We start from the raw sequence: 23357 nt of genomic DNA on the forward strand, positions 1-23357 counted from the left end.
AACCCACATAGTGAGTATCAAAACAAATATCACACCACATTACCTGATCTCTTAGGGATGGTTGTTGCATCTTTGGAAGAGGGTGATTCAGAAGCTTCTTGTTGCTATTTTCTCTTTAGCTAGTCGATTGAATGAACAAGAAAACACAAGCTAACACAAGAGATTAGTAACAACAAGGAAAATTTAACTGAAATTAAAACTATACACTATATTCACAATTGCTCAAAGTAAGAAAACTAAAGCAATGCTTTTGTATTGACGCAATTCCCCGGCAACGGCGCCATTTTGTTGAAAGGTTTTTACCACAACTACTTTCAAATCCCTTTCAAGATTCAATTGTAGTATAGTAAAGGGTTTTGTCGTATCCGCAGAGAATTGCTAATACAAATGCCGTTCTTTAGTGAAATTACCTAAGCAATGAGTTCATCAAAGGTGGGTTGATTGTTTGGTCAAACGTTACAAAATTAAAGGAAAGAAGTAATAAAACCGGTTGTAATCAAGTTGGGAAAACGGTTGGAATCAGAGTTCACCAGTTAACCTCTAAGTATTCTATGATCTCACATATAAACTATGCTCTATGTTTGATTTCATCACACCATGTCTTAACTTCTTCATAGTTCCCTCATGAAAAAGATCATCAACTCACTAACTAATCATCAATTCCTTGAATAATTAAGAAAGCAAGTAGCATTAAACTAAGGTGTTAATTGACTATTGAACTAACCCTATTCCTAGATCTTATATTCAATAGATGAGATTATCTATTTCAGATTCAAGAACAAAGTTCCCACTTAAGCTATCAAATCCAAGATCAAGTTCTAGTTGATCAATCTAAAACTAGCATGAAGAACAAGATAACCCATTGAAATCATCACAAAGAACATGAATTAATACATGAAAATCAAGATGAATATATAGAAGTTAAAAGATTACATCCAATTCCAACACAAAGAGGTTTAACTATCCATTTCCAAGGATGCTTTGAAGCTTACGAAAAGAAAAGAAGAAGAAGAAGATGACCCGTGCCGTCGTCGGCGTGTCCCCAGTTCGACGGAAGGTACAAGAGCCCTCTATCTTCCATCTTCCTTCCTTTCTTCCTTTCCTCAAGTTCCCCTCTTTTCCCAAGTTATTAACTCTCATTTTCTAAATGGGTCTCTCTGTTTTTCTGGTTCTGGTTCAGTAAGTTCTCTTTCTGATGGGATTTTGGCCTTTTTATATGAAATTCGTGACACAGGGCGCTCAGCTCTTTTTCCCATGCGCTGAGCTGAATTTGTTTACCTTCACTGATGGGTTTTGTCTCCAAACCGCCTCAGACCAGCTGAGCACTCTTAAAATCAGCTCAGCTCTTTTAGGACAGAATCATTCCACTAAAAATCAGCTGAGCACCTTCAAAATCTGCTCAGCTCTTTTAAGACAGAACCATTCCACCATAAATCAGCTGAGCACCTTTTGGAATAAGCTGAGCTCTTTTGACGCAAAATCTTCAAAATCCTTGTTTCTTGCATTTGTTCCTCAAATCATCATTCCTACAACAAAAGTTGAGATTGGAATTACATTTTAAACACTTTCTAGCTAGAATTCACTAATCTATAAATTCTTAGCAACAGAGAGTAACTTTGATATAAATTTTCCATAAATCACATAGATAAGTGCCTTAATAACAATGGAAAACTAGGTAAAATTTGCACTTATCAGTAGCCCGCCCCGAGGCGAGGGTCTGGCCTTAAGTTGGGCCTCAGCTTTTGTGGCCCAACTGGCCCAATAGGTAGTACCCAAACTCTATAAATAGGAGGTAGTTACCAATTGTAAGGGACTTTGGCTCATTTTATGAAATAGCACATGAAATTCAACATTCTCTTTCTCATTCTCATTCTCTCTCTAGCACAATTCTCCACTCTCTAGGTACTATCCCTATCCTCAATGTTCATTCCCAGAACAATTTACTTCCAAAAGCTCAACATCTGGAGGAAGCTACAAAAGTTTAGTCGTTTTTTTTCAATCATCTCTTCCCCTGCTTTTGTAGGCTGGGCGTGGACAAGGAGGGGCCTTACTGGGGAGTTTTGTGATTTTTCTGTTTTTTTAACAGCTTTCTGTATTCTGTTCTGTGTTTTTCTTGTGTTCTGTTTTGTTGGGTATTGCAGGAATAGGTGTTGACAGGTCTAGGGTGGGTTTGTTGGCTGGGCTAATGTTGAGGTGTTAAAGGGAATTGGCTACTGTTGGATTTTAATGGAGATAGCATTGTTCTGTGCGTGTGGAATGGTTGGTGAGGCATTGGAAAATTTGATGCAACAAAGTTTGCTGCAATGTATTGGTGTTTTACATGGTGTTTTTATTCTTTGTTGGGTTCATAATTTTGGCGAGCGGCTACTTTAGAGTATGTATTTTTTTTCCTTCACTAGAGTTTTTCCTTGTAACGTTTTACTGAGGCACACTTACGGGTAGAACCTTCTAAAAAAAATAATTATATCTTTCACACCTCATTTTTGAGGTGTAGAGAGGTGGAGGAAGAGAGAGATATGAAGAAGGAAGAGAGAAAGTAAATATATGATAGGTGATTTGATTGATAGAGAAAAGATAAATAATAGAATCTGGAGGTGAAAAAGGGGTGGAGAGGTGTGTATATATCATAACTCAGTGTTTGTTCCGGTTTGGAATCAAGTCTAAAAGTTTCTGAGAAAGAGAGAGTCAAGAGAAAAATCAACGTGTTCAAAAGTGAGATCCCCCTACCGCCAGGGCCGTGTATAGAGTTTTTGGGGCCTAAGGCGAAAATATTAAAGTGATTTTATTTTGACAAGAATTTTAAAAAGACATGATATATCATATCAATTTTCAATTTTTTTATACTAACCTTCTAATTTTTTGAGTTGCAAAATCATTTATCAGAGTTTTATACAGTAAAATAAATAAGAAAGTTATTTTATTACATTTCTTAAATCTTAGTAGTATATTCTATATGTACTAATTTTTTTGGGGGCCTTAAATATATTGGGAGGCCTTAGGCAATTGCCTAATTGGCCTAGTGATGTACACGGCCCTGCCTACCGCTTAGGTGAGTGTCTTATATTTATATCTTGGTTCAAACCTGTTTGGGTCATGGGTCGCCCGACCCACTAATCTGAATAGATATTTCATAATCTCTCGACGCGTATAGAATTAATGCGCCCTAGTAGCTTATATATACGTCCATATCAATAATACATATTTCCTAATCTCTCGACGCTTATATAATTAATGCGCCCTACGAGCTTATAAGCTCATATCAGTAATACATATTTCCTAATCTCTCGACGTTTATAGAATTAATGCGCCCTACAAGCTTATACACCCATATCAGTACAATGTTGCTTTATTTTTTTGGTACATGGGAAAATTAATCAGAAAGACTAAAGCGCTAAGGCATCCCTAGCCAAGAAGGGAGCAACCAAACTTGGGGGATCCATAAATTCCATTAGATCACATTGTAAGCGAGCTCCTTCTCCCGCCAGGCAGTCAGCTAGACCATTTGCCTCCCGCATGATATATCGAACCCGGACATCCCATTGCCTACTCAAGAGCAGGTGAACAACCTGGAGCTCAGAGGCATGGATATGATAGCAACGATTCTTGTCCTGAAGCGCCATAACTAGCTCTTTACAATCAGTCTCACAAAGCAACATTCGAATGTTCTTAGCCCATGCAAGCTGCAAACCCGCCGCCATGGCTCGAATTTCTGCAATCATTGGATAATATATCCTTTATCTTTTGAAAAAAATCATATATATGTTCGTAAATTTTGTTGCCGTACTGTATCGTAATACTCTTACACAATAAATTATAAATTATTCTCTTTTTATACATCGGAAAATGATTATAAATAACTCACAATAAAGAGTAATGATATTTTGTTTAAAAAAAATTATTATGAGAAATTACTAGACGAAACAAGCGAATCACCGAATCCCAACCAACATTTAGAATAAACAGAAGTACACCCGATTTGAATTCGAACCAAAAGTGATTATTAAGAAAGAAAAAAAAAATCTGGACAATTCTTCAAATTCAAAACCTATTCAATCCAATTTCTGCATAATTTTTTTAATTCGGTAACATATTTACCTCATAACTAATAGATACTCCTTTGAAATAAAAAGATATCATGTTGCCGGCCTAGATATGCATCTATTATCCCTCTCTCATTCTTATATATTAAATTCTAACGGGGAACAAGGAGGCAATAAATTAGTCACTTTTATCGACGGTTAATAAGCTCACCAACAAAAGTAAGAAAATCCTAATAATGGGTTCAATGAGATTGAGAGGCATGGTTAACACAGGTTTGCAGGTAGGACGATTACTTTCACGAAATCAAGGTTTTTAAGGTTTTCACAATCATTCATCACAACTTGAAACCTTGACAAGCAATCAAACAGACGCTGCTCTCAGCATCACAAAGAATTTATTCCTGAAAGAAGAATTTAAGAACAAGAACCTAGTGTTTTCGCCATTGTCGCTTTACGTCGCGCTTAGCATGGTTGCTGCAGGTTCAGAGGGCCCCACGCTCAATGAGTTTCTCACCTTCCTCCGAGCCAAATCCACCGACCATCTCAACTCCTTCGCCTCTAAAGTAGCCTCCGTTGTGCTCCGCGATGCTACTCGCACGGGTGGCGCTCGCCTCTGTTTTGCCAACGGTTTGTGGGTTGAACAGTTACTTCCTCTTCTCCCTTCCTCTAAACAACTGGTTAGCACTGACTACAAGGCCACTCTTACCTCTGCCGATTTCGTGAACAAGGTGAGTGATGTGCTTTTTCTATTTTGGGGCTTCATAAGCGCATTTGTGATACAATAATGATTTGTTCACACCTCTAAATGAGGTGGAAAGAGGTGGAGGAGGAGAGAGATAGGAAGAAAAGAAAAAGTAAGAGAGAGAAAATATAAGATGTGATAGATGATAAGATGAGAGAGATAGAAATAAAAATAGGTGAAAATAAAGTGTATAAATAAGGAGGTGTGTTCAACACGAAGTAAGTGTGAAATTAAGATTAGAAAAATTATAAAACTCATCTTTTGAAATGCTTCTATGAAGAAAAAATATCAGCAGATCTTATTTGCATAACTGATTTTAAATATGCGATGATGGTTTTAAAGGCGGATGAAGTGGTCCATGAAGTTAATTTATGGGCTGAAGAAAAGACAAAGGGGCTTATTAAAGACATTCTTCCTCCTGATTCTATTGACAGCTTAACAAGGCTGATCCTTGCAAATGCATTGTACTTCAAAGGGGCGTGGGAAGACAAGTTTGACGCATTTAGGACGAAAGAGTGTGATTTTCACCTTCTTAATAGAACATCAATCAAGGTTCCCTTCATGACTAGTAAGGAGGACCAATTTATTGGTGTTTTTAATGGTTTCAAAGTCCTTGGTCTTTCCTTATGAGTATGGTAAGGATAAATGTCGGTTCTCTATGTACATTTTTCTTCCGGATGCAATTGATGGGTTGTCAACTTTGGTTGAGCAAGTGACTTTTGAATATGGGTTTGTGGAACGTCATCTTCCTCGTAAAAAAGTGGAAGTAGGTGACTTCAGGATTCCAAGTTTCAAGTTTTCTTTGGGACTTAACCTTTCTGATGTGCTAAATTAGATGGGACTTGTTTTGCCTTTCTCTCCACATGACGCAAATTTGACAAAAATAATGGACCCTATTACCAGTAAAGAACGCCTATATGTTTCCAACATAATACAAAAGTCTTTTATTGAAGTGAATGAAGACGGCACTCTAGCCGCCGCAGTTAATACTATAGAGTTGGACGGGTGTGCAATGTCTTGTCCTGATTCGAAAATGATAGATTTTGTAGCTGACCATCCTTTCTTTTTTCTAATTAGAGAAGATTTAACTGGAACAATACTCTTTACTGGGCAAGTACTTCATCCTCTACACTTGTGAAATGATACCAGCCAGCGGCCACCCTGGAGAATAAAAGAATCGTTAGAAATATCAATTTCTGATATTGTTTTGTGATATTGTTATTCTTCTTTATTTGTTACATCATTCTGATAGGATTTTAGTTTTTGTTTTTTTACGTTGATTTCAGTTACTTTAAATTTGATGATAGCTAAGCCAATACATGTTTAATCATGTATTAGCATTATATTTCTAGGAGTATTTTAAACTATAATTTTACTGTGATATTTTGAATATGTGGCAACTGGATAGAATTTTATTTCATTTGAATTCATAGGTCAATAATTTAATCTATTTTTTATTGATAAAAAATTAAAAATGTTGAAAATAGCTATAAAAAATAAAAGTACTTCTGGTAATGGTGATACATGATATGAAATTGAATAAGAAAAACACATAAGCAGTGCTTGCTTGGTAGTTGTTTGATGCCCATATATATCCTTAATGATTGTCAAGATTTCATAAGGAGATTTCTTGACCACGGTTCTCCCACTTGAATGTTTGCACTAGAAAGCCAAGATGGGGGCATTGTTTGAGTTTTTTCTGAAATCTCTCGAGCTTCAAACAATACTTTTTCTCATCTATATTGAGCAAAGTTGGTGATATCTCTGTCTCTAGCTTGCTTGATTTGGAGGGAGGAAAGTACATTGTGAGGATTCTGCTTCATGTAGTAATACATCCCTTTGGTAAGGAAATAGTCAAATTAGTATCTTATCCTTAAGGGGAAAAGTAAATAGTCCTAGACGAATAACATTTTCAATATTGACACCATTATTTCGGGGGAGATTACTAATTTACATCACCAAATTGAGAAATAACTTGATAGATTCAATTGATAATAATAAGAAATTTCAATTAAACTAAGTATTACTGGTGAACAAAAGCTATCAGTAATTGAATTATTTTGACAAATTATTAACGATTCAAAATCAGTAGGTTATTGATCTTGTCAAAAAAATTATTGACGACTTATTCGAAAGTTGCTGACAATTCTAGATGGTTAATAATTACCTACCGTCATAGCCATATGTAACTTGCCGATGGGCTAAACCGTTAGTAATTAATTTGGCTTGCACACTAAAGTTCTTTTGGTGCGGATGTAAGTTTGTTTCATCCTTTCAAACTATCACAATTTTTTTTTGCTATATCGAAAAGATAAATTACATTCATCAGGAATCGATCCTTAGGTCTCCTCCTACCAAACCCATATGTCCCTTAGCTCGTACCACTTAAGCTATCCTACGGTGACAACTGCCATGATTCTAGTTTCATACATTACGTGGTTAGTATTCCTAATTAAGATAATAAAAATATAAAATTAAAGATGGTTGAATTAAAAAATAAAAGAGGAATGAATGGAAATGTATGAGAGGAAGAAGAAGGAAGCGTAAGGAACAAGTTATGCAAACATCAATTTAAAGGTCATCGAAGATTTTTATAAATTAAAATTTAAAAAATCCCTAAGTTACTAACGTACTAAGAGCATCTCCAATGCAATGTTCTTAGTTCTTATTTTTAAGCTAAAAACTGAGTTTTTAACTATTGGAGGGGATGACATGAAGTTATTAAAAATAAGAACTAGGTTCTTATAGGTGCCCACTAGGGTGGGCAAGTTTCAAACTGGTCCACCAGTGGACCACCATCATATGCCGTTGGATCTTGGAATCTAAGAATATTCCTGAGATGGATGGCTAGGATTGAAAGAATGATAGAAGGGGACAAATGTAATATTCTTTCTTTTTTTCAGGTTTCTTTTTTTTGGAAAATGTTTCATCTTCTTCCCTTAGTTCTCCAACCCTTCCCCTCACAGCACCACCACCAGATCCCCCATAAACCACTTCCTCCGCCACAATCATCACCTCCACCACCAAATCGTTTTCACACAACCATCTTCTTCCCTTAATTTTATTTCTTGGGAGGGGGAATAAAGAATTACCATTGGCATGATATTACATAATGAAGCTTCAGTTGCAATTTTTTCCAGGAGCCGAATCTCACAGTTGCTTGAAAATTGAAATTCAACAAGCTTGCATTGGATTAATATATCACCAACGACCATGCTTTATGAGACCTTCCTGAAAAGGTTCTTCATGCCATAACCAACACACTTGAGAAACACTGATTGTGTATTTGGATCTGATTGGATAATAAACATCAAATTAAGAAAGTTCCTTATGTTTCTGATGTCTCAATCCCATGCTGGGAAAGTTTTCCAACACGAACCTTGGAAACATCTTGAGGACATAAAGCACAAAGAAGAAATAGCAGACACTGATGTGTTGAATCTACTATTACACATTGAGCTATCTCCCCTAGTAAAGCATTAGAAATCTCCCATAGTAAAGCATTAGCAATCTCCTTCCCAATATCTTCTCGGGCATTAGATCCCTTTTCACATCATCTGCAAGGCTAGAAGTATCTTCATCCCTAGCATGAGAAGCAGCAGTATCTGCAGAGATAAAGCACCCAGAAGTAGTCTCCGCAACAAGTGAAATTCCATATCCAGGTGAGTTTCCAACCTGTTCACTATTTTTTTAGCTGAAGCAAAGAGGAAAAATCCAACAGAAAAGACAAAAAGATGAAAGCTTTCCCAAACACCCTCGGATCTGACTGGAGAAGCCAGTTATAGGAAGTGGTGGCTCGCCGGAAAACCTTCGATCTGTGGCGAAGCTAGGCCTAGGGTGTAACGCCCCGATTTCTCGAGTGTTACACAGTAACTAAGTAACCAATTTTCGTAAAGAGTTTTCGTCGATTCACTTATTAATCTTGAATTAATGATAAAAGTTCAATTTTACAAAATTCTCGAAACTTAACCATTTCAAACTTGCGGAAATAATCATCAACGTAAACCTCAAACTTTATTAATCATTGAAAAGAGTATGAAATAAATATCCGGAAGAAAACTTCAAGGTAAATTACATCAAGTTAAACTATCTCAACTAAAATAAAGTAATGGTTCAATACTTCCAAACTCGGTACTCTCAACCCAAAAGAAAAATGGATGTCTCACAACCCAACCATATCCTTGGCCCCTTCCTCTTTATCTTCTTCCTCTTCATCAGAAGTGTAGTCGTCATCCGGTAGTGGCTCGTCACGTAGCATCAACTCCCAAGAATGAGTCGTCGCCATTATCTTCACGACCATCTACCCCCCCCCCCCAAATAAACACATAGCAAACAAGCAGGGTCAGGTCCAACAAAAAGAATGATAATGACAAAATCAGCAACAACATAATATAAGTACATTATATGTCTTTTATGGGAAAGAGTCAGTTACTAACGGAATCTCACATCACACAACCCACCAATCCTGCCTTGGCCAATCACTTACATCCGCAGATGTACAATCACGTGAAGCGGCAATACTTCACAAAAATCTCATGGTGACCGCAGTCAACCAAACACGTGGAGCCGCAATGATCCACAAAATCTCTAGGTGACCGCAGTCAACCTTTTCACGTGGAGACCAACAGTCAATCCACAATTCTCCCTCGCGTGCAAGCCCATCGTTCTCATGGACTATAGTCTACACTAGACCTATGCCCATATTATTGACATTTACTTGCAAGCGAGTTAATTACACGTTTCTCTTAGTTTAAGTCTCTAAAGTCAACCTAGAGTCTTACATCAACATCGGATAAATACAACAATTAAACGATCACAGACACATCGGAAATTACAGCTAGATGAGCGACCCTTTGAACAATTTCCAATAATATCACAATTCACGTAAGGCATAGCATAAACTTACACTTACGCATGGCACATCATGGCATAAATTATCAAATAAGGTAGCATAAGGCTTATGCATGGAAAACAACACATTTTCGCAACTTAGCTTTTTGGACAGCAGAAACAACGTTCATTGAAACTGGTCTACGGAATCCGTCCTCCAACAAAAAATCATGTATAATATCTTTCTGAAAGCTATTTTCAAGATCTAGAACTCTCTAGTTAAAATAATTTTCATTTGAGCCCCAGAATTAGGTGATATTACTCCTTAAAGTTTCTGTCCGACACAGGGAAAAACAGCAGGTATGACAGTTACCCAAAACGACCTACAACACACAATACTAGACCAAAATTTATGATCTTTATATGCCTGGAAAGCTCTTTTGAAGATCTACAATTTGTATGTTAATCATTTCTTTATTTGGCGACCAGAAACAAGTGAAAATAGGACCTGAAGTGTTTACTGTCCAGCACAGAAATCTGACAGAGAATGCATTTGCCATCAATTTTGTTTTAGCCATTCTATTCTAAGGGTTCTAAGTCATCTACCAGCATCAAATATAGTAACATGTTCACAGTGTAACCCAATATGACATGGAAAAAGTTCAGCACACATCGCATATTCAAAACCTCAAGCACATCAATCAAGTTCATACATAAAATCATGTCAAAGCATGGCAATATGGCCAAGACATGCTACCCAACTCCTAGGACCAGCCCTTACCTTGGGTTCTTGGTCTGAAAAAGAGAAAAGATGCAGGTTCAGAGCTCAGTTGCTTGCTGTCCACGTCCCTCTATTCCCTCCTACTCGAGCTCTCTTTCTCGCAGGTCTCCCTCTCTCTCTCGCGCGCGCACAAGGTGGCTGTGGTGGCTTGGTCGGCGGCGGCTAAGGGTGCAAGGGTGGTTCTCTCACTCTTTTCTCTTCTGTTTTCTTTACGTAAGGAGTGCAGGGGTTTCTGTTTCAGAACTGAATGGAAAAGAAACGTTTCCCCCCTTTTCCCCTCTTGAACCCGCAACACACAAAACCTAGTGGGCTAGGGTTCCAATTTTCTTTCCAAGCCCGAACCATGCCCAAACCCTTGACCCATCAATTTAGCTCTTAATCTGGTCTAAACTCAATTAAAAACCAAGTCCTTTTATGTAAAAACAGAAGCAAAATCGGAATTAAAATAAAAACACCTCAATTAGTTCGCTGGTACTGTACAGCCTGAACGACAATCACTAAAATGCGGATATCTCGAGCTACAGAGGTCGGAATGACCTGATTAAACTTCGAGAATTTTCTAGACTTAAAGGGCTACAACTCTCATGAAGGAAGTTGTCCCAAATGAAGTCTTTAAGACCCTCTAAAATTTCGCACAAGTTGACAGTTCTAATCTGCCAGTTATCAAACATTAGCTAAAACTCCAATTTTATTCAAACTTTCATAAAATTGTTCCAAATTGAACTTAGGGCCTTACAATACCACCCCCCTTAAAATAGTTTCGCCCTCGAAACTTAAGGGTTTACAAATAAATCAGGATGTGACTCCCGCATCTTATCCTCTAACTCCCAGGTCGCATCACCGGTTTCTTGGTTCCACACGACCTTCACTAAAGGTACCTCCTTGTTTCTTAAGCGCTTTATGCTTCGGTCGACGATCTTGATGGGTGGCACCTCCGTTGTCAGATCATCTCTCAGCTGTATATCGTCTGGCGTAATCACATGCGAATCATCTGCCATGTACTTCCGCAACTGCGACACATGAAGAACGTCATGGATGTTGGATAGAAACGGTGGTAGGGCGATCCTGTACGCCACCGGTCCAACTCGCTCCGTGATCTGGTACGGCCTAATAAACTTCGGAGTAAGCTTCTTGGACTTGATTGCCCTTCCGACACCTGTCATCGGGGTAACCCGCAAGAAGACATGGTCTCTGGCCTGAAATTCCAACTCCTTTCGTCGGTTGTCGGCGTAACTCTTTTGGCGACTCTGCGCGGTTCTCATCTTTTCCTGAATTCTCCTGACTTCCTCGGTGGTCTGTTGCACCAATTTCGGGCCAATCACCAAATTTTCTCCATCTTGATGCCAGCATAAGTGCGTACGACACCTCCGACCGTACAAAGCTTCGTAAGGTGCCATGCCCATGCTCGCATGGAAACTATTGTTGTAAGTGAATTCGATCAATGGCAGCATCTCATCCCAACTGCCCTTGTGATCCAACACACAGGCCCGTAGCAAATCTTCCAGCGACTGAATTGTCCTCTCTGTCTGCCCATCGGTTTGCGGATGATAGGCAGAGCTCAATCTCAACTTAGTTCCGAGGGCCTGCTGCAAGGCCCCCCAAAAGTGAGAGGTAAACCTCGGATCTCTGTCTGACACGATGCTGGTCGGCACACCATGCAGACGCACAACCTCAGCCACATAAATCTCCGCCAATTTCTCCACCTTGTACTTCAAGTTGATCGGGATAAAATGAGCGGTCTTTGTCAAACGATCAACAACAACCCAAATTGCATCGAATTTCCTCCGAGTTAAAGGTAAAGCCGTCACGAAGTCCATAGAAATACTGTCCCACTTCCACTCTAGGACATCTAGTGGTTGCAGCTTCCCTGCGGGCTTCTGATGCTCTACCTTCGCTTTCTGACATGTCAAGCAAGTAGAAACATACTCAGCAACCTGCTTCATCATCCCAGGCCACCAGAAGTGAAGTTTAAAGTCCTGATACATCTTGTTCATTCCGGGATGGATACTCAACCTACTCTTGTGCCCTTCATCCAGGATCAATCTTCTCATTTCTGCATCGTTAGGCACACATATTCGTCCCTTGCATCGCAAAATATTGTCATTTCCAATAGAGAACTCTGGTGCCTTTCCCTGAGTCACACAGTTTCGCCACTCAGCTATCCCTTCATCAGTCTCTTGTCTAGACTTGATCTCTTCCAAGAGTCCACTTGACACCGTCACCATTCCGAAACTCAGTTTTCCTGGTGCGAGCTTAACGTCCAAGCTCAGATCTCGGAAAGCCTCCAACAGTTCTAACTCCTTGACCATCATTGAGGACACATGTATAGCCTTCCGGCTGAGAGCGTCGGCTACGACATTGCTTTTCCCCGGATGGTACTGTAGACTCATAGTTCTACAGGAATTCCATCCACCTTCGCTGCCTCATGTTCAGATCCTTCTGATCAAATAAGTACTTTAAGCTCTTATGATCGATGTAGATCGTGAACGTACTGCCATAGAGGTAGTGTCTCCAAATCTTGAGAGCGTAAACTATGGCGGCCAACTCCAAGTCATGTGTGGGGTAGTTCTTCTCATGAGTCTTCAACTGCCTTGAAGCATAGGCAATTGCTTTCTTATCTTGCATCATTACACACCCCAAACCATTGTGTGACGCATCACAATACACGTCATAAGGTTCTCCTTCCTTAGGTAAAGCTAGTATGGGTGCGGTGGTCAGCCGCTTCTTCAACTCCTTGAAACTAGCCTCACACTTCTCCGTCCACGCAAACGGTTGATTCTTCTTTGTAAACTGGGTCAACGACGAAGTCAACTTTGCGTAATCTTTGACGAATCGTCTATAGTAGCCAGCAAGCCCAACAAAGCTTCTGATGTCGCTTGCTGTCTTTGGTTGCTCCCATGACAGAATCGTCTCGATCTTGCTAGGGTCCACTGCCACACCCTGACTTGATATGACATGCCCCAAAAATTTCACCTCTTCCATCCAGAACTCACACTTTGAGCCATTAGCATACAACTGCTTCTCCCGCAATACGCCCAACACCTGACGCAAATGCCCTTCATGCTCCTCTCTACTCTTCGAGTAGATCAAAATGTCATCAATGAACACTACCACGAACTTGTCCAGAAATGGTCTGAACACTCTATTCATGTAGTCCATAAACACTGCGGGTGCATTAGTAACTCTGAACGGCATCTCCAGGTACTCATAATGCCCGTATCGAGTTCTGAACGCTGTCTTCTGGATGTCAGATTCCTTGACTCGAATCTGATGGTATCCTGACTTTAGATCTATCTTCGAGAAACTACTTTAACCCAAGTACCACGGCAATGGTACTACTTCAGACAATCTCAAGCCAAGCAATCATCTTAGCACACAAGTCTCCCCAACCTCACCGCGGAAACTTAAAAACTTGTCAAAACAAACAGCAACGAGTTCAAACTCGTGTGCCCAAAGCCCTTAGTGCTCTGGTTTCTCAACCGGAGCTCTGATACCACAATGTAACGCCCCGATTTCTCGAGTGTTACATAGTAACTAATTAACCAATTTTCGTAAAGAGTTTTCGTCGATTCACTTATTAATCTTGAATTAATGATAAAAGTTCAATTTTACAAAATTCTCGAAACTTAACCATTTCAAACTTGCGGAAATAATCATCAACGTAAACCTCAAACTTTATTAATCATTGAAAAGAGTATGAAATAAATATCCGGAAGAAAACTTCAAGGTAAATTACATCAAGTTAAACTATCTCAACTAAAATAAAGTAATGGTTCAATACTTCCAAACTCGGTACTCTCAACCCAAAAGAAAAATGGATGTCTCACAACCCAACCATATCCTTGGCCCCTTCCTCTTTATCTTCTTCCTCTTCATCAGAAGTGTAGTCGTCATCCGGTAGTGGCTCGTCACGTAGCATCAACTCCCAAGAATGAGTCGTCGCCATTATCTTCACGACCATCTACCCCCCCCCCCCCCAAATAAACACATAGCAAACAAGCAGGGTCAGGTCCAACAAAATGAATGATAATGACAAAATCAACAACAACATAATATAAGTACATTATATGTCTTTTATGGGAAAGAGTCAATTACTAATGGAATCTCACATCACACAACCCACCAATCCTGCCTTTGCCAATCACTTACATCCGCAGATGTACAATCACGTGAAGCTGCAATACTTCACAAAAATCTCATGGTGACCGCAGTCAACCAAACACGTGGAGCCGCAATGATCCACAAAATCTCTAGGTGACCGCAGTCAACCTTTTCACGTGGAGACCAACAGTCAATCCACAATTCTCCCTCGCGTGCAAGCCCATCGTTCTCATGGACTATAGTCTACACTAGACCTATGCCCATATTATTCACATTTACTTGCAAGCGAGTTAATTACACGTTTCTCTTAGTTTAAGTCTCTAAAGTCAACCTAGAGTCTTACATCAACATCGCATAAATACAACAATTAAACGATCACAGACACATCGGGAATTACAGCTAGATGAGCGACCCTTTGAACAATTTCCAATAATATCACAATTCACGTAAGACATAGCATAAACTTACTGATAAGCGCATAATTGATGCACTTTACATGTGTCTTTCTAAGCTTCATTATATACATTTTTGTGCTTAATTGTTATGACTTAGCCATGTTTTGACCATTAGTGTTTATTTGGATTATTCATGGAAAAGTGCTTAATTCTACACTTTTAGTTTCTGTGACTGTTTTGCTAGAACAGGTTGAATCTGGAGCTACAAATATCCAAATTGGGCGAATAATATGTCACTGGAAAGATAACTCGAAGCCCTACAACTTTCATGTTCAGCACAATTCTAAAATCAGCCTCTATCCTGGTCAGAATGTCTTTGCAAAGTTTCTGTCGCTAATCCTGCGAGTCTGGAACAGTCTGCACTAAACTGATCATATCTTGGGCTATAGAACTCCGAATTAGGATCCGATTGAAGGCCCGCGAAGCTGACTTAAAGAGCTACAACTCTCATGTTTACCTCAATTGAAGATTCAGACTTCTTGTGGGACATGCGAATGCCTGATTGTTCAGCAGCTTACTCCTTTATGTGGGCCCGATCTTGTGAAGATTTAGAAAAGATTTAGATAACAAAGATTGTTACTTGATGAACAAGTTTATTTATTAGTATAAATAAGTGAGTTTAGGCTTTTGTTAGACACCACCACCTCACCACATCTCACCATCACCTCCTCCACCTTCTCCTAATATCTCTCTCCATCTTTTCTAGTATGAGTTGCTAAACTCCATAGTTAGTCTTAGGATTTTTAATATTCTTGTGTTTGCAAACTTGAGGTTCTATTCTTAATGCAAATTTCTTCTTTATTAATTCTCTTCATTTCTATTTCTGATCTAGGGTTTGCTTAATTCCGTAGTTTTAGAAATAAGAGTTGATGCATGTTCGCTTAGTTCATGTTAGTTCGTAACTGTTTCTTAATCGCTTAGTTTAGGAAACTGTGAATTGATTTTCGCTTAGTTAATCAACTCTCACGAATTAGGGAAACAATAAGGAAAAATTAATCTTTTGTAACCAATGAAGGTTTGTTGCACTTGAATGTTATAATCCGAGGACTAACACTTTCTTTTATCTGATTAAATCTATTTTAATTTCTGTTTACTTACTTTACAATCAAATCAACCAAACTCCCTTTTAGGTTTTTTTGTTTTACTCTAATATCAATTAATAATTTATCCAGTCCTTGTGAGAACGATCTTGGTGTTAACACCTTGTACTGCATTCACAGCAGAATACTTTGGCACGCACCCGCGGCAGTGCGTTCGTCACTTACACTTACGCATGGCACATCATGGCATAAATTATCAAATAAGGTAACATAAGGCTTATGCATGGAAAACAACACATTTTCGCAACTTAGCTTTTTAGACAGCAGAAACAACGTTCATTGAAACTGGTCTACAGAATGCGTCCTCCAACAAAAAATCATGTATAATATCTTTCTGGAAAGCTATTTTAAAGATCTACAACTCTCTAGTTAAAATAATTTTCATTTGAGCCCCAGAATTAGGTGATATTACTCCTTAAAGTTTCTGTCCGACACAGGGAAAAACAGCAGGTATGACAGTTACCCAAAACGACCTACAACACACAATACTAGACCAAAATTTATGATCTTTATATGCCTAGAAAGCTCTTTCGAAGATATAAAATTTGTATGTTAATCATTTCTTTATTTGGCAACCAGAAACAAGTGAAAATAGGACCTCAAGTTTACTGTCCAACACAGAAATCTGACAGAGAATGCATTTGCCATCAATTTCGTTTTAGCCATTCTATTCTAAGGGTTCTAAGTCATCTACCAGCATCAAATATAGTAACATGTTCACAGTGTAACCCAATATGACATGGAAAAAGTCCAGCACACATCGCATATTCAAAACCTCAAGCACATCAATCAAGTTCATACATAAAATCATGTCAAAGCATGGCAATATGGCCTAGACATGCTACTCAACTCCTAGGACCAGCCCTTACCTTGGGTTCTTGGTCTGAAAAAGAGAAAAGATGCAGGTTCAGAGCTCAGTTGCTTGCTGTCCACGTCCCTCTCTTCCCTCCTACTCGAGCTCTCTTTCTCGCAGGTCTCCCTCTCTCTCTCGCGCGCGCACAAGGTGGCTGTGGTGGCTTGGTCGGCGGCGGCTAAGGGTGCAAGGGTGGTTCTCTCACTCTTTTCTCTTCTGTTTTCTTTACGTAAGGAGTGCAGGGGTTTCTGTTTCAGAACTGAATGGAAAAGAAACGTTTCCCCCCCTTTTCCCCTCTTGAACCCGCAACACACAAAACCTAGTGGGCTAGGGTTCCAATTTTCTTTCCAAGCCCGAACCATGCCCAAACCCTTGACCCATCAATTTAGCTCTTAATCTGGTCTAAACTCAATTAAAAACCAAGTTCTTTTATGTAAAAACAGAAGCAAAATCGGAATTAAAATAAAAACACCTCAATTAGTTCGCCGGTACTGTACAGCCTGAACGACAATCACTAAAATACGGATATCTCGAGCTACAGAGGTCAGAATGACCTGATTCCACTTCGCGGGTTTTCTAGACTTAAAGGGCTACAACTCTCATGAAGGAAGTTTTCGCAAATGAAGTCTTTAAGACCCTCTAGAAATTCGCACAAGTTGACAGTTCTAATCTGCCGGTTATCAAACATTAGCTAAAACTTCAATTTTATTCAAACTTTCATAAAATTGTTCCAAATTGAACTTAGGGCCTTACATAGGGGATTTATGGGCACTCCTTTACTGTCTAGTAGGGTAAATCGAGAAACCTTGAGGTGTTTTGGGTCGGATTTGAGTGCAAATCGCGATGGTGGCTGTTGGTGGGGTTTCGCCGGAAAATAGAGGAGAAGATGATGGTGGTGACGGCCTCCTCCGTAGTTTCTCTTGGAGATCTCGCCGTGTACAAAGGAAAGTGGGATCGGCGATGATGAGGAGATGAAGAAGGAAGACCATGGTGGTGGGGGCTGCTGCTAGAAGAAGAAAAAACGTGAGGAAGATTGAGAGAGATGCATTGCTGAGGGTTTCTTTTTAGGGATTTAATTTTTTTTTTTAGCTTTTGTAAATTACCAATATAACCATGGGTGCACCGGTGGACCAGTTTGAAACTTGCCCACCCTAGTGGGCACCGTTCTTATATAAGGAGTTTTACTTTTTGAGTTCTTAGCATAAAAAATTATTTTTTCTTTCTCATCCAAATTATTTTACCAGTATAAATGATGTGGTTGGTGGGACCAGATGAATAGTGCTAATAACTAAGAACTAAGAACCCATGGTTGGAGCAAAATTGCTGGAGAGTTGATTAAGCACATGTGGCACTACGGGCCCACATGAATAGTGGTAAGAACTAAGAATTAAGAACTAGCATTGGAGATGCTCTAAGTCATCATTAACTTAAAAAAAATTGAAATTCAGAGTACTGACAAGTGGACAACCAAAACCATTCAAAAAACGAATAGCTAAACCCCTTCAAGTTTGCCTTATTCCAAAGCCAGGATCTCCACCTTATTAACTCTACTGCTCCAGAAATCCCAGTCACTTCGTTTCTAAATATCATCCCATTCCTTGCAAGCCAAATTGTCCACAAAATAGCCACCCAAATTGTGAACATACCTTACCTTTGCTCCTCGTTCCAACCAAACCTAAATTGTAACAAGTGTGGCCTAATCGACGCCGGTAGAATAGTTGAGAACCCCATCCAACCATAGCAATGTTGCCAAATTTTTGTGGCGAACGGACAGTTGAAGAACAGGTGAGAGCTCGACTCTACCTCCGATTGGCAAAACCGACAGACAGCAGCGTCCCGTCCTGCGATCACGCAACGCCGCATCAAGCCATCCATACATGGCACCCGATCGCGAACACATCTCCAAAGAAAAGCCTTGACACTGGTAGGCGCATGGGAGTGCCAAACAGAGTTGAAGATAGAATCAGAGGGGTCAATCGATGGTTCCTGCAAGTAAGCATAAGTGGATTGAACAGTATAAAAACCTTCCTGACACGGCCTTTGTAACGCCCCGATTTCTCGAGTGTCACACAGTAACCAAAACGTCGTGAATTTCGTAAAGAATTTTCGTTGATGCAATTATTAATCTTTAATTAATGACAAACGTTCAATTTTACGAAACTCTTGAAACTTAACCTTTTCAAAACTGTAATTCAGGTTCCCTCTGATACGATTGTCCTACACGATGCTGGGACAAGAGGTTCGACAATCGCTTAACAATAAACAAAACTTAACAACAAAACAATAACACTCAGAAGTTGTTAACCCAGTTCAGTGAAAACTTTCACCTACGTCTGGAGGGTTTGCACCCAAAGAAAGGAAATCCACTATCTCAAGATTCAGGAATTACAGACACTCATGAACACCTCAGTTCATAGTTCACTTCCTAATCTACCCAGTGTATTTCTACTTAGAATCTCAACCTAAGTATGAGAGCCCCTCTCACTTTCTCTCAATCACTGCCACAGTGATTGGTAAACACAATGAACAATCAGAGTTTGAATGTCATCAAACAACACAGAACCCTTCTTTGCTTTATAGAATCAGTGAGCAAAGAGGATTCACAAATAACAAAGAACGAAGCACACTAACAAATCCTAAAACACACGATCTCTCTCTATCAGCTTCGGTTCCCTTCACGTTTTAGGTCTTCATCCTTTTATAGACTTCAGCAGCGGTAGCATGGGCTTTAGGGTTAGCACGGGCTGAAGAAACAGATTCCAATAACAGCAATTTGAAAACGCAATCTTGATAGATTCGGTTTCTTATTGCACAAGTAAAGATAGAAATCAATCTTTTAACAAAGATTGTTTCAACAAATAACAACCCAACAACTAAAACCCTTCTGAGATAGTTACTTGCTCCTCAAGTAACTCAAAACATATCTTCAACAAATCTTCAGAAGGCCCATAACAGAAACACAAGCTGAGGACTGATGTCCTAGCCTCACGAGGTCAGATGCCACGACATCTGCTTCGACAATCAGTTGTTTTGACAAAATGCAAGGCAACATGTTCCAACAAAAACGCGGAAAATAAACGACATCGCAAAACCTTCCAATTGACCAACTGAAATAATACCAGATAAGGTTGAAGAAGCCATAGCTCTCTGAATAAGGGCAGTGAAAACCTCAGCACATAATATAAAAAGCCCAAGCCTCGGATCAAAAGGTGTAAGGCCCAAGTTTTAACGTTTTGGATAAGTGAATAAAATAAAAGAGTTATTTGATTAAGATAAATTTGGGAAGGAAAGAGGTTCAGGAAAAGTCCAAGAATGTATCGAAAAACCGAAAGGGTTATAGCACGATTAACATACGCTAAATCCTAGGTCGAAGGTATTAGTGAATAGTTAATTTACGCTTTAGGACACGATGGAAACTAATTCCAAAAATCCTCAGAGAAATGTTAGAACTTCTCTTTTCCGTCCTTAAACAACCATTTCGATGCGAAATCCTGGAATGTACGAACGTCAAATTCCAATTCTCGGAAGTTTGCCGAAACGGAATCCCTGATAGTTCGAAAAACCTAAGATCGACAGACGATGAAGACTTTTTCTATCCGGAAACTCAAATGAAGATTCCACCCGCGTTCTCCTACTTCTCTCATCATTCCTAATCTTTCTTCAGAAGGAAGTTTTCTCATCCGACGATCACTGCAAAAAGTAGTTTTTCGGGATAAACCGACTTACACCGACTTATGCCGATTTTGGATCTTTTGGTTTAATTCCAAGAATTCTATTTTGAGTTCTGGAATTCTGTCGCCAGAACCTATCTTAGAATGCGCAGAGGAACGCGCAGGAAAAATCGGAATCGCAAAAAAATCATTTTTCCGTTTTTTCCAAAACCTATAAATAGTTGAAAAATTAGATTTTTTTCACAAAACCCATTTTCCCCACCCCTCCAAGCCGCGAGTTTCTAGAGAGAGAGAGAGATCCGGATCTTCGTCGTTTCTTGCCCGTTTGCTTCACCGTTCGTCACTAATCGAAGACCTCGAGGTAGGTAATCTATACTCTCCTTCGAATCGTCGTTTCTGTCCATTTCTCCTGCGACTTTCTGAGTTCAAAATTTTGAGGTTTTTGAAAAACTGTTCAAATCAGTTGATTTCAGCGTCTAAACTTCTTCCCTGCATGCTCCTGAGCGTGTTCTGCGGATTAGATTTTGTCAAATGTCGACGAAATGCCGCCGGGATCAATTTCTACCTTAAATACCCATTTTTCGGTAAAGTCGCAACCTTTAAGCTCTAATCTATCGACTTGGCTTAGTGCTAGTAGGATTTGTCGTCATAAACGTCGTTGTGGACGTCTCCATCCAATCTGTTTTTCAAAAATCCAATTTTGAAATTTTGAGCTAAAAATAATGACCAAACTACCCCTATATCAGTTTTCGATCCGAAAATTTTTCCGAGCTTAGAACCGTCTTAGTTACGGCTTATGTTAACCTAGGAACCAAGTTTGATCGAAGAAAAATCGACCCTCCCAATTAAGGAAAGTGGCCGAGAGCTATACCAAGGGGGGAGGAAATCCGACTTTTTCGAAAACTTGTCTTAACGCGTTAGATTGTCGTACCACGGAGTTGTAGTGTTCCGTGTGACCCTAGGACTCTTTGATTGCTGAGTTTCTGACTCTTGGTGTTGATTTCTGTGATTTTTGCTTAAGGTTCGTTTGAGGAGATTCCAAGAAATCAAGGAGAAGAGTTTGGAGAACATCTTGAGGAGGAAGCTGGAAGACCCACCGGTGAGGGCTACTCTCTGAATTACTAGATAATGCTTTAGGTGTCGATGAAATTCGACTTGATTTATGTGTTATGCACCTAATTGCTAAATGTCTGAAATGATTTCTGAGGCTTCGGCCGAACTTGTTGAGTACTTGATGCCATGATATTGTGTGCTAAATGATTCACATGCTATGTGCTACATGGTTAACTTAGGATGTGTTGGAATATGCTGTTTATGTCTTTTGGTTGAGCTGTTTCAATGATGCTATTACACTTGTACCTGAGATTCTGAAAAGTGAGGATTGCGGGCAGGTCATGCCGAATTTTTATGAGATTTTGAGAGAGTTTTAAAAAGGACGAACGGAGTTCGGACCTTGTCATGCTCCAATGGATCGAGACCTTCTCAGGGAATTACTTGGGTTTATGGGAACTTTGAACTCTTAGGGAATACGATAAGACAAAAAGAGCTATTTTTATTAAGAAATTCATAAGATACTAAACAACCTCTAAACCTTTAAATAAAGATAACAATCACGGATGCAAGCTTTGGATTGATGTTTAGTTTTGGAAAATGAGAAGTGTCGTCGGATCCAAGTGTTGGGAAGATTTCGAGTTTTGGGTATGTTAATACTCATTCGCTCTGGGAGCAATTGTTTAGCCATCCAAGGGATGAGCCGAGAAGCTTCACGGAGGTGTGAGACCTTGTGAATGCGTGATACTCCACTGAGGTGTGAGACCTTGTGGAAAGCATGGATCTTCACTGAGGCGTGAGACCTCGTGAACAGCATGAAACTTCATTGAAGCGTGAGACTTCGTGCAAGTGTGTAAATTCACTGAGGCGTGAGACCTCGTGAAAGCATAAAACTTCACTGAAGCGTGAGACTTTGTGAATGTGTGAGACTCCACAGAAGCGTGAGACTTCGTGAGAGCATTGATGACTCGAAGAGTTGTCGTGAGTGGTTGCACTCTTTTGTTTATGATTAATTGTATTTTGTCGCAGAATCGACATTTACCTTAGGGTATTTTTTTTAGAGACTTTAAGTTAGCTAGAACACGTGGCGACGTGTCGGGTGAGGTCGGAGACGTTGTTTGGCTAATCACTTGCATTCATGCACTCATTTTGAGGTTAATACACGGCGTGATACCGGACCTCGGTGGATTCCAAAATGGTCATAAGACCCGGATTTCCATATTTAGGACACTACGGTGGTCCTCAGTAGCAGACGGAATGGCAGACCTACGGGTTCACTGCTGATCTGACTACTTTTGTGTGGTGTAAGAGACGCCCGAGCGGAATGGTCCCACTTTGGCCGGTGTTAGGGCTGACTCGATGGTGTCCATCCTTCTTCCGGAATGCATTTTGTTACTCAGCATTGCATTTCATGCAACATACATGCTGACTTAGTTGCTGAGTGTGATTGGTACCTGTTTATCCTACTTGAGGCATGCTAATTGTTATCATGATCTTTATATTCATTGTGATATATGCAACCCTAGGATGTTATCCCTAAACGTATAAGCCTGAGAGGCTAAATAATTATTACCCTATATATCTGGTTTTATTATTTATATAATTCTTTGGAGTTGACCCTCGCGTCTTCTGTGTGTGTTTGGGCGGACTACGCCATTGTCAGTTGAGTATGGCGGACCGGTTCACGATGGTTCACCCTTCAGGGGAAACTAGGTTGAAGAAGCTTGATCAGGA

At 39.6% G+C, this 23357-nt stretch overlaps 1 pseudogene; it reads left to right on the top strand.

Annotated features, from left to right (window-relative positions):
- The first annotated feature begins 4276 nt into the window (after positions 1–4276).
- On the top strand, positions 4277–5920 carry LOC130748242 (serpin-ZX-like; annotated as a pseudogene).
- Positions 5921–23357: the final 17437 nt, after the last annotated feature.

Source organism: Lotus japonicus, chromosome 1 (assembly GCF_012489685.1).
Source record: "Lotus japonicus ecotype B-129 chromosome 1, LjGifu_v1.2".
Classification (NCBI taxonomy): Eukaryota; Viridiplantae; Streptophyta; class Magnoliopsida; order Fabales; family Fabaceae; genus Lotus; species Lotus japonicus.